General features: G+C 40.4%; 1 long non-coding RNA gene across 1 annotated transcript in view; it reads right to left on the reverse strand.

Annotated features, from left to right (window-relative positions):
* Positions 1–282: 282 nt before the first annotated feature.
* The window catches only part of LOC149090772 (uncharacterized), a 61,770-nt gene continuing 48,847 nt past the window's right edge, over positions 283–13,205 (reverse strand). The window contains exon 2 of the long non-coding RNA XR_016197547.1: positions 283–1,292. This is a non-coding gene — a long non-coding RNA (uncharacterized LOC149090772). The remainder of the gene's footprint in view (positions 1,293–13,205) is intronic.

Consider the following 13,205-nt stretch of genomic DNA (forward strand, 5'->3'; position numbering starts at 1 on the left):
AGAATTGTGAACGGATGAGTCGCATAGTTAGCTGGTTTCCACCATGCAAAGATATGCGATGGGTGAAGTGGACCAAAAGCCTTGAAAAGGAGCAGCCATATGGTACGATGGTTGGATGTCGTTCATCGTAGGTTGAGGCGGAAGCTCTAATACGCCCGCATGCTCTCAGGACTCCCTCCTTATCCAGAAAAGGATTGAGGTTGCGGATTGAACTAGAGACCGGAAGTTGTTGCTTATGACGCAGACAGTTGATCTCTTTGGAGTATTTCATCTGTTGGCTCAAAATGTGTAATGTATCGATCTTGTGTATAAATGCAGCGGGCGTTAACCTCACTCTCCGAATTTCAGGCCCCTCATTGGGCGCCATAAAATTTATGTAAATGTTCATACTCGGGTATGAATGCGATCTTCGTGCATTTGAATGTTTACATATAATATGTACATATATACACATATATCTAGTTACATACATGTATACATACATACATGCATACATACATGTACATACATAAATAAACATACACAAGACGTGGATCGGGTAATGGCGGGCGGAATCCTCTGGTTCCCTTAGCTCTGTTGGCGGGGGGGTGGGTCTTGCCAAACCGTCACCAATACACACAAACTTTAAAATTTTTAGGATTCCTATGCAACACAAACATTCGGACAACAAGGAAAAACGAAACAAACACGCACAGTTAGAAAGACGCGGAAGCCGAGGTGGTGTTGCCTTCTCGCTGTCTTTACCCAAACCCAACCATGATCTTCAGCTTAAACTTGTTTATGAAGATCCCCAAATAAGGATTACCTCGACTCTCTCTCTCTCTCTTCTATGCTAACGCTATACTCCTACCCTACCATATTAATCCATCAAGGAAACTCAAAAAATTCTAAAAGATACATTTAATCGTTAAATTAACTCTAACTAGTCTATTACATTTTCATTTATTCATAATAACTGTCGCTTCATGTTTTTTTTTTTTTCTTCTTTTTTTTTACGTGTTTACTTGTGTTTATATATATGTATGTGCATGTGTATGGTATGTGTTCGCATGTGTTAAAAATGAAAAAAATACTACATAATATAAATAAAGCCATAAGTGAATAAAAAGGTTAACAATATAGTAATAACATAATAATATAATAATATAATAGTATAGGAATATAATAAAAAAAATGTTAAATCATATTTTAGGCATTTGGGGAATATTAGTTAATGTATAAATTTACAAATTTAGTTTTAATTCATAGTTTTTATTTCATAGTTTGTATTTCATTCTTTATTCAAAATTTTTCTTTTTTTCCTTTTCTTTTTATACCCTGAACCCATTGAAAATGGGAAATCAGGGTATAATGGTTTTGTTAAAAGTATGTAACAGGCAGAAGGAGGCGTGGCAGACCCCACAAAGTATATATATTCTTGATCAGGGCGACAAGCTGAGTCGATTTGGCCCTGTCCGTCTGTCTGTCTGTCCGTCCGTCCGTCCGTCCGTCCGTATGTATGAACGCGTCGATTTCAGAAGATATAAGAGCTAGAGACTTCATTTTTTTAAAATGTGCGTATATATCACGCGCAGATCGAGTTTATCACTAAAAAACGATAACTCATTCCGATATTTTTTTATCGATAAAAAACCTTATCGAAGATCACTTAAATAATTATATCTCCTACATCTTTCAAGCTAGAGTCTCCAAATTTAAAATGTATATAAAGATGTATTTTATACAATTTCGGTTTTTGTTAAAATTTACCCCCCACACCTAAATCCACCCCCTCACCGTCATCTTTGTAAAAGTCGTATATCAAATACTAGAGACTTGTCCTTCGGTATACACATACATTTTAACATTATGATTACGTTCTGAAAGTTTCATTACGATCGTACGTCTAGAAATTAAATTATTCAACAAATAAGTTCTCATTATATTGCCAACACTGCAGCGCAACCCAAGCGCAATCGCCTGTATATGTGAGTGTGTGTATGCGTGTGTTTGTTTGTATGCGTGTGTGTGTGCGTGTATTTGTATGTATGCCTGTGTGTGTGTGCGTGTATTTGTATGTATGCCTGTGTGTGTGTGCGTGTGTGTTTGCTAATTATTTTTGAAATATCAGTTGCTTGTAGGGTTCAGGGGATCTCGTAGTCGAGCAGTCTCGACTAGAGCTTTCTTACTTGTTTTTTTTAACTTTTGCTATTGTTTTTTTTTTTTCTTTATTTATTTATTAAGTTTCATTTCGTTATAGATTTCGGGGACATGATAGGGAGGGGAAGACAAGGGTTAAATTAGCACTCACAGTTCTTTTTGTTTGTGTCCACCGCTGAAAGGCATTTCTTTTGGTGACTGCTGCTGCTGCTATATGGAGGATGTGTGTATTATCTTAAGTGGTGAATTATCATTATTTTAGGTCTTTTTTCTTTTAAATTTCAATTTTTTTCTCTTTTTCTTCTATATATATATATTTATATAGATATATATATATATATATTGTAACGAACCTTCGGCTTATCCCGAGTCTAAACTGGGCTGGTTTCAGTTGACTGTGGATTCGTGCCAACAAATTTATTTGTTGAAGCCCCTGCGATAATAATTAGTCACTTGTGATTTTAGGTTTTATAGCGTAAATATATTCTCTTGAATAAGTTTAAAATGTACACGTCACTTAAAGTTATGCTGGCTCGCTGGTTGGCTTTAGCGAAGCACACCTACCGAGCGCTGGTTCAACGCACTCCGGCTGGGAGAGTATTGTGCTAAAACACGCTAGTTACCGGGACGATTCGGGAAACGCCAGGACTTCGGTCTGAACAAAACTCTGGCGGTTCGCTCAGATATGCAGGCCTCGCCTACTATCCCACTCGCTCACAGCACAACACTAGCTTCGTTTTCACTCACAAACACTTCTCTTGCGCACGGCTACGTGAACTTACTCAGATGTGCAGGCCTCGCTTAAGCCGCTGATATGCACCGATGTCCTGATCGGTGCCGCTGATGCTGCTGATTGCCTCTTTCGTTGTCGCAAGGATTCCCACTGGATGTCCTTGCTGTTCCCACGATGTGCTTGCTGTTCCCACGATATCCTTGCTGTCCTTTGAATTCCTGGGAGTCCTGCTTTACCACTCGCGTTGACTTTTACTAATCACTTTTCACTCGCTTAATCGTCACTCAATCACCACTTAATCATCTGACCATCTGAATCTCTGAATCATCTGAAACCTCGTATGGAGCCGCCGGTGGCCTTTTATAGCCCAGCCTCAGGCCCTGCTTCGGGTGATAACGGGGCCCGTTCGGCTCTGGAGCGGGGCCTTTCAGCCGCTCGTGCCCATAGAAACGGTAAAGTGGCGTGATCCGGGTGACGCCACTTTCCCGCCAAATTGCGTGGCCGCCTCCCATTGGCCGAAGTACCGAGAGACCATCGTGTTTGAATTTGGCGCCCGTCTCCGCTGCGCTGCTCCGTTTTGCGCTGCTCCGTTTTGCGCTGCTCCGTTTTGCGCTGCTCCATTTTGCGCTGATCGCCGCTGTTAACGCTCTGTTAACGCCATCATCTGCATTTCCGCTTACCGCTGGCAATGCTGTGTTCTGCCGGTGAGTGAAAAGAACAATATTTTTTAATTTTCCATAAAATTACCAAAAATATTATGTTTTCAGGCCGGGCATCTTTCCCTTTATGCCCCCTTGACCTGATGGCCTGCTGCTGCCAATGCCCACGCCGGGCGCTGCTGCAAAACTCGCCTGTCGGTTTTGCAGCCCCCAGTGGCATTGGCGCATGTGCCCGCGGCAATGGCCATTTCACCCATTTGGCGCATGTTGTCCCTCGCCGCTGGAGATGCTTTTCTGCTGGTTGCTGCTGCTCCTTGGACCCTTGGGGATGCTCCGGTGGGGCACTGCAGTCATTCCATGCACTGCTGCTAGGAGATCGGGCCACAGACGTCGTTCGCAATTGGACACCGGTGTCGCGTCTTTGGTGTCGGTACGCTTGTTGGTCGATCCTCTTTCGCGCACAGCTCACAGCGAAGTCGCTGGCCAGTGCGCGAGGATTCAGCCAGCAAAACGCGCCTACGCCCAAGCACGGACAACTGGATGACTTCGTCGCGTGGCAGGCATCGATGGTGGCCAGGACTCCCAACGAGTACCCCAAAATTGGTGTAGCTATGACAAATTTTACATTTTGTTTTTTTTTTTCTTTATTCTCAATTTTTCTCTTTTTTTTTTAACCCATCAGTGTTTTAACAGAACGCGAAAGCTCTGCACCCAGTACGTGCCCGTCGCACCCGATGCTTCCTACCATTTGCCCAGACGATGCGGGCGGTGCGCCCGCTGCCCTGGGCCTCCATCCGGGTGGCGTGCTCCTCCACCTCCCGCGGCCATTCCGCGCGCGGTAGCTCCCGCCACTGCGCTGCTCCTGCCTCGGGCACGGATGCCTGCCGCTGCAAGCCCGGCCTCCTGGGCGGTGGCGGCGCTGGCTCTGACGTCTGGCGCTGCAGCGTGGGCCGGCCGGGCAACCGTATGGGTCGCCACTCCTCGTCGACGTCCATCGCCGTCTCCGGCGGCGGTGGCGTCGCCTGCTGTGGCGTCCGCGGCATCTCGGGGGGCAGGATCTCTTCCAGCGTGAAGCCCGCGGACTTCGGGGTGAGGGGCTCGCTCCAAGTAATAACGAACTCGGCGCGGTGCTCCAGCCGACTTTCCACCACCTTGGCAGCGTAGCTGGCACTCACCCGGGGGGGGGCTCAGTCATCTCCTCCTCCTCCTCCGAGTCGGAGATGACTATCACCTCGTCCTCCGCCTCCCCGCCGTCGCTGCTCCCGATCCACTCGCCATACTCCTCGTCGATGACGACCGGCTCATCGTCGCTGTCGATGACGATGACCGGCTCGTCATCCTCCGCGTACGCGCCGACTGCCTCCTCGTCGCTGCTCGGCATCGCCCGGTGCGGGGTGGGTGGACGTGGTGGGCGCCACAGCGGTCGCGTCGGCGAATAGCGGCCGTTGCGCACATAGCTGCTCACCAGCGTCTCCTCCCACCGCTCCTCCTCCAGCTTCTCCCACGCTGTTGCCGGCATAGGTGCCGTCGCGACACCAGGCGACGCCAGACGTCGTCGCGCTCGCCTCCTCGCTGGATGACGGCTCCAGCTCCAGGTAGGGCCGATGTCGTCGTAGCCGTCTCTTCGGCTGACGGCGCGGATGCAACGGCAACCTAACCGGCGGCAGCCGCGCCCTACCTCGTCGTGCACGTCGACTGGGCAACGGTGTGTCCACCCTGCCTGCTCCTCGTTGACATTCGTGCTACTATCAGCGTGTCCACTCTCCATTATGATTTTCAAAAATAGGCCGAGCCGAAGCTCGCCTGCCTATTTTATACGTATCCTGTGTCCTACGCTCAGCCCACTCTAGCCTTCGCTGCCTTATGGCTGAATTCCAGGCAGGCTACGGTACTGCCCAGATACCGTTTTTCCCACACTACCATCGGCACACGGACGGAACCCCTAATCAACTGCAAGACTTCATCATTAATGTGGAAGAAGTGATCACATCTATACAAGGAATCGACCAGACACCGTACAGCTCCCTTCTACTAAGAGCTATCAGGAATAAAGTCATAGGAAGAGCTAATGACGCGTTAAAACTGTGCGACACTGGACTCATCTGGAATGACATTAACGCTAATCTGATTCAACATTATGGTAACAAAAAAAGAGAAGCTATGCTTATTCACGATTTGCAAAACATATCTGATAACTTATCTTTAGGTTAACTTTTTTATGGTATTTTGAAAATAAGATCTCAATTAACAGACAAATTACGAAACGCAAATCAATACTCGACCGACAAAGCTAAACTCTATGACGAAATTTGCTTGAATACATTTTTAATCCACTTGCGAGAACCTCTTAAAACTTCAGTAAAATCAAAAAATCCGCAAGATATTAACGAAGCCTACGAATATTGCCGTATAGAAAAGACCTTCTATTCTCAAAAACCAAATAACACTCAGAAAATTAGAGCACAAATAACACCATATTCACGCCCCCAAAATATAAAAAATCATCCTAACAATAACCCACAGTAGCCATCACTCAGCCTAACTATTACAATAATAATAGAAATTCAACTCTAAATCCTTTCAACTCAACAATCACCCCCAACAATCAATTACATAATATTAATGAACAACAATCATCAACTGAACTTTGCAATATCAACGACGCAGAAAATTTTTTCAAAACTGCCTCCAAGACTCAACAGGGTACTTAACAAAAAGAACACATGGCTCAACACTACCTTTCATATGAATTAATTCCATCACAAACCAACCCATCAAATTTTTAATAGATACAGGTTCCACAAATTCATTTATAAGCCCAACTATAGTTTCCAATGTCGATCGCAAAACTCTCAATAATCCCGTAACTATCCAGACTGTCCTAAATCAACATGTCATTAGAGAAAAAACCATTATTCAATCGCTTACAGAGTTTAAAGAAGAAATGATTTTGGAGTTTCTTCTTTTCGACTTTCATCCACATTTTAAAGGCCTGTTTGGAATGGATATTCTAAGAAAATTAAAAGCCAATATTAATCTAGCCTGTTTTTGTCTTGAAACTCCAAAATCATGTTTAAAAATTTGTATACAAGACAATCCAGTAACCGAAGTACATGTTATACCCGCTCTATCAAAAGTCTTAATAAATCTTCCAGTCCAGTTGAAGCAAGGTGATTTTTACAGTCAAGAAACAATTTATAACAAACACTTAAATATATCAGAAGGACTATACAAATCAGCTAACGGATATAGCAATATGTTAATTATAAACAAGTCCCACGAAGATCAGCCACTATATTTGGAACAGCCATTAAAAACCATCCCCTATAATCAAAATCAATTTGTTGAAATATACAATATAGCCTCAGATAATCAAAATCCTCAACATATCCACAAACCAATCACCACATTAAGAACCGACCACCTTAACTCCGAAGAGAAAATCGCGCTAACACAACTTTGTAGTAAATACATAGACATTTTCTATGACGATAGTCAAAAGTTAACGTTCACCAATGACATTAAACACTATATACACACAACTAATAATACGCCAATCTTTGTCAAATCCTATCGCTATCCTTTCGCCTTAAAAGAGGACATAAAAAACCAAATAGAATCAATGCTAAAACAAAATATAATTACAACCAGCTATTCACCTTGGAGTGCCCCAGTTTGGGTAGTTCCAGAAAAAACAGGCCCAAATGAAAAACGAAAATAGAGGCTAGTTTTAGATTATCGTAAACTCAACGAAAAAACAACTTCAGACCGCTACCCCCTTCCGAATATAAACGATATTCTAGATCAACTCGGTAAATCCACCTATTTCTCAACGCTCGATTTAGCCAGTGGATTTCACCAGATTGAAATGAACCAAGCGGACAGATATAAAACAGCCCTTACAGTAGAAAGTGGTCACTTTGAGTTCGTCCGTATGCCGTTCGGGTTGAAGAACGCTCCTGCAACGTTTCAAAGAGTAATGGACCATATCCTTAGAGATCTTGTAGGTTCCATCTGTCTGGTTTACTTGGACGATATTATAATTTTTTCGACATCTCTGCAAAAACATCTGACTGACATTAAACAAGTTTTTGATAGGCTCAGATCCACTAACTTTAAATTACCAATTGCAAAATCTGACTTCCTTCGAAGAGAGGTTAATTTCCTAGGCCATATAGTGACTCAAGGTGGTGTTAAACCTAATCCCAACAAAATAAAAGCCATTCAGGAGTTCCCCATCCCAAAAACCAGGAAACAAATTAAATCATTTCAAGGGCTCCTAACAAAGCCCCTAACACAGCAATTAAAAGGCACAAAAGCGGTAACTATTGATGAAGAATACTGTAAAGCCTTTGAGTTTTGTAAGACATTACTTTGCAACAATCCAATATTGGTTTACCCAAATTTCAACAAACCTTTTATATTAACCACTGATGCAAGCAATTATGCCATTGGCGCTGTTTTATCACAAAAATTAGCTGGAAATGACAAACCTATTTCTTATGCAAGTCGTACATTATCTGATGAAGAAACACGTTATTCTACGACAGAAAAAGAAATGCTTGCAGTTTACTGGGCAGTAAAACACTTTAGGCCTTACTTATTCGGAAAAAAATTTATCTTAGTCTCGGATCATAAGCCATTAACATGGAACACAGGGCCATTTTCCACCAACGATAAAGTTGCCCGTTGAAAATTGCAGTTATTGGAATACGAGTTTGAATTTCAATACAAAAACGGCTCTCAAAACGTGGTTGCAGATGCACCTAGTCGTATCCGTTCCGAAACAGACACTAGCGTAAACCATATAGACGCAGAAATTTCTAATAACCATTCAACCAACATCCCAACTATTGAAAAACCACTTAACGACTTTAACTTGCAGATTGTTTTAACTGAGGGCATTCCTGCTTGTTGTAAGGTTTCTACTCCCTTTAAAAATAAATTAAGGCAAACAATCACCGAACCCAGCTTTACCACAGATATTGTACTGGACAATTTACACATCATACAACATTTTTAAGATAGTGCAAGATGTGTTTTCTAAAGAGTTTTCTCACAATAAACATTTCAAATTACTTAGGTGTACAACTTTCCTAAATGATATTACTAATACTACTGACCAAGAAAAAATTGTCAATGATTATCACAATAATAACAATCACCGGGGTATTGATGAAACACTAATGCATCTTAAAAGAAAAGTTTACTTTCCATATATAGCACAGATAATAAAGAGTTGTGAAATTTGCCTCACACTTAAATATGATAGACAGCCACAAAAACCACCTTTTCAAGTACCACAAACTCCTTGCAAACCAATGGAAATAATTCATATAGATATATACACGACAAACAAAAACAAGTAAGAACGTTGCAGTCGGGCGCTACCGACTGCGGAATACTCATTCACAGTCCGTATACATGATGCTATGTTTACAAGGGGGCATTTATTCTTATTTCAAATTTAATTTGGCTTTAAAGAAATTGTAGCTTTTGGTATCGAGTAAATATAATTATCGAGTAATCGATAATTATTTTATTGATCGTGCACTTTTTGAGTACAAATGTATGGTAATTTTCGTTAATAGCTTTCGGTCACACCTATTGCAGATTCTTTAGCGTTTGCTTACATTACAACAGTGCGCTTTTTAGCATTCTAAGAATTGCGATTGATTTCTGGATTTTCTAGCTGTTGTTGTAGTTTTGTCAGATGACGCTCTGTTATTAGCTTATTGTATTTTAGCTAACAGATTGTCAAGCAAAACGATAGCGTGGGTGATAGAGGCGTCGCAAGTTATGTTACAGTGGCGGAGGTTCAAAGCCCCTTCAATGTTGTGTATTTTTTTCATACATATTTCGTTTTTATAAAATAGATATTTATTTTATTCTTTTTTCTAATTGAACAGTTTTATAAGTTTTAATTTGTTTCTTCTTAAATAGCCCTCATATATGTATGTACGCATATATGCATGTATATGTATGCACATAAGTCTGCACGCATATGTAGCACCAAGCATTCCAGCCTTTCTTATGCACGCGCTCATTAGTATGTGTGTATGTATGTACACATAAAAGCATACTCTAGCGTTGAAATGAGACTGATTTGTTTTTGCTTTGTTTTTCAATTTACCATCCGCTACTCTCATAACAAGAATCTTATTTTTGGATTTCATTTTAAATACTATTGTTGACGGTAGGCGGTAGCGCTGTCGGCAAAGGCGCCGGCTAAATTTGTTTTTGTTATTTTGACAAACATGGCTTGGGTGCGAGTTCAAATCCCGCGAAAAACTCTTTTTTGTAAATTGCAAATTTTGTTATTTTAGCTTCTTTTATATTTTTTAAATATTTAAATTTTATTTTTAAATTTTATAAAAATCTTTCCTTCCGTGTTATCAATGCCTATTAAGCCTATTTGTATATACATGTACATACATAGATAGCTCAAGCATATAAATGTCGCAATTCGATACTAAAAATGCCGATTGCCACGCCCCTAGTGGCCGTAGACACCTCATTTTTGGCCAGTTCTTAGAAACGGTAACGTAAATGCGAAATTTGAATGCTTACGCTCAAAAAATGTGAAAATTACAGGGTATTTTTCGATATGCCACGCCCCCAAAGAGGCGTGACAATTATTTTTGGGGCATCGATAGAGGAGGTTACCAGTAACTCAACTATCCAAATTTGAAGCTTCTAGCTCTTAAACTGTGGGAGATATAAAGTTTTGCGGTTTGCCACGCCCCCTTTGGGCGGACATATATCCACTATAGCTTGTTGGACTTGGGAGGTCAACTCGCGTATATATACCAAATTTCAACTTTCTACACGAAGAAACTCTTTCTGAAACACTTCTCACCTACAATAACGCTTACATTCATCTACAAAACTCACACCTTTCGAACTTTTCACTGGACGCACTCATATTTTTGAACAAACTATTAAATACGACAATAATCACGAATAATGGTTTTGTTAAAATTATGTAACAGTATATTATGTATAGTATATATATTCTTGATCAGGGCGACAAACTGAGACGATTAGGCCCTGTCTGTGTGTCTGTCCGTCCGTCAGAAGATATGAAAGCTAGAGACTTCAATTTTTTATTTAAAATATCCGTATATATCGCGCGAATATCGAGTTTATCACTAAAAAACGATAACTCATGCCGATATTTTTATCGATAAAATACGTTATGGAAATGATATCTACTACATCTTTAAGGCTAGACACTCGAAATCTAAAACATATATTTAGATGCATTTTATACAATTTCGGTTTTTGTTGAAATTTACCCCCACCCCTAAAAAACCACTCCTTCACCCTCATGTTTGTAAAAGGCGTATTTCAAATACTAGAGACTTGTGCTTTAGAATGTACATGCACTCGAACAGTCTCGACTAGAGCTTTCTTACTTGTTTTTTTTTTTTTTTATGAATTTTGAATGTTTCATGAAGATAGTCCTACTGCAAAAGAAATTATTCATCATGTAAATTCTCATATAATTGTCTTCAGACCAAGCGCAGTCGTCTATATATAAATATATATATACATATGTATAGTAAACCAATAAATAATTTATAAAACAACAATTTTTCTTGTTGCTGACAAGAAAAAAAAGAATGATTTTGAATTTGGCCCATTGTCACCAATAGCTGTTCAGTCGGGAACGTTTATTTGCGCAGCCGTACGGGCAACAAAAAGTGCAGGAGTAGACAAATAAATCAGGTAAATAATGACAAATTAATAAAAAAAACTTTGTTTTGTGGGACTAAGTTCCTCTTTTAATATCAATCCGAATTATACCCCTAACCTCTAATAAACCCTTTACTTCCCCTCTCTATCATGCTCTTATATACTTATATAATTAAATAAAGAAGAAACAATTAAGAAGACTCTAGTCGAGACTGCTCGACTAGGAGATACCCTGAACCCTCCAAGCTGATATTCTTATCATTCTGCACTTCTTTTATGCACGCACATATACATACACATGCATCCACCCTCACGCGCCCGCGCTCTGCTAACTGCGCAGTAAGCAGCGACTGCGCTTGTGCTGCGCTGCAGTGTGGGCAATAGTATGAGAATTTATTTGATGAATAACTTTTTTTGTAGACATGCAATCTTAATGAAATTTTCAGAGCGCATCATATGGTCAAAATGTGTGTACATTCCAAAGCACAAGTCTTTAGTACTTGAAATACGTTTTTTGCAAATTGGGGTCCAAGGGGGCATGGTATCCAAAATCTGTTGATTACTAAATGTTTGTATTCATCATATATATATACACAGTAAATCTGAAGTCTCTACGTCTAATAGTATTCCAATGAGCCTCAAAAAACAAAATCAATTTTTCGATTATTCTCGATAAAAAAGTTATCGAAAAAATAAAGCAAACTCGTACTGCGTATGGTATACACGAGTACGCACACAAAATTTCAGCTCTTTCTAGCTCTTATATCTTCTGAGATCTCGGCGTTCATACGGACTGACGGACGGACAGACGGACAGGGCTATATCGACTCAGCTCGGAGTGCTGATCAAGAATATAAATACTTTGTGGGGTTTGCGATAATTCCTTCTGCCTGTTACATACTTTTACACAAAACCTTTATACCCTGATTTCCCATTTTCAATGGGTTCAGGGCATAAAAATACAAAAAAAAACAAGTAATAAAGCTCTAGTCGAGACTGCTCGACTACGAGATCCCCTGAACCCTTCGAGCAACTGATATTTCAATAATAATTCGCACATACACACGCACACACACACACACACACACACGCATACAAACAAACACACGCACACACACACACACGCATACAAACAAACACACGCGCACACACACACTCACATATACAGGCGATTGCGTTTGGGTTGCGCTGCATTGTTGGCAATATTAGGAGAACTTATTTGTTGAATAATTTAATTTCTAGACGTACGATCGTAATGAAACTTTCAGAATATAGGGGCGGGGGGTAAATTTTAACAAAAACCGAAATTGTATAAAATAATATATATTTAAAATTTGGACACTCTAGCTATAATGATGTAGGAGATATAATTTTTTAACTGACTTTCGATAAGGGTTTTTATCGATAAAAAAAATATCGGAATGAGTTATCGTTTTTTGGTGATAAACTCGATATGCGCGCGATATATACCGACATTTAAAAAAAAAAGTTGAGGTCTCTAGCTCTTATATCTTCTGAGATCGACGCGTTCATACATACGGACAGACGGACGGACGGACGGACGGACGGACAGACAGACAGACGGACAGGGCCAAATCGACTCAGCTCGTCGTGCTGATCAAGAATATATATACTTTGTGGGGTCTGCCACGCCTCCTTCTGCCTGTTACATACATTTCAACAAAACCATTATACCCTGATTTCCCATTTTCAATGGGTTCAGGGTATAATGAAGAAAAAATAAATGAAAAATTTAAATAAATGAATTAATAAAAAAAGAAAATTATAACAAATAGTTATAAAACTATATTTTAAAATTTATATTGAACAATATCCCCCCACATTTGAATAAAAGTATGAATTAAAATCAGTTTCACTCAAACCCTCATCGAGATAAGACGTGTTACTTCTGGGTTTCTGCGGTGCCCAAAAAGCATTACAAAAACTCTTATCAATTAGATCAGACAAACAAACAA

This window comes from Drosophila navojoa, chromosome X (genome assembly GCF_054131105.1).
Source record: "Drosophila navojoa isolate 15081-1374.11 chromosome X, UAZ_NAV_1.0, whole genome shotgun sequence".
Taxonomy (NCBI): domain Eukaryota; kingdom Metazoa; phylum Arthropoda; class Insecta; order Diptera; family Drosophilidae; genus Drosophila; species Drosophila navojoa.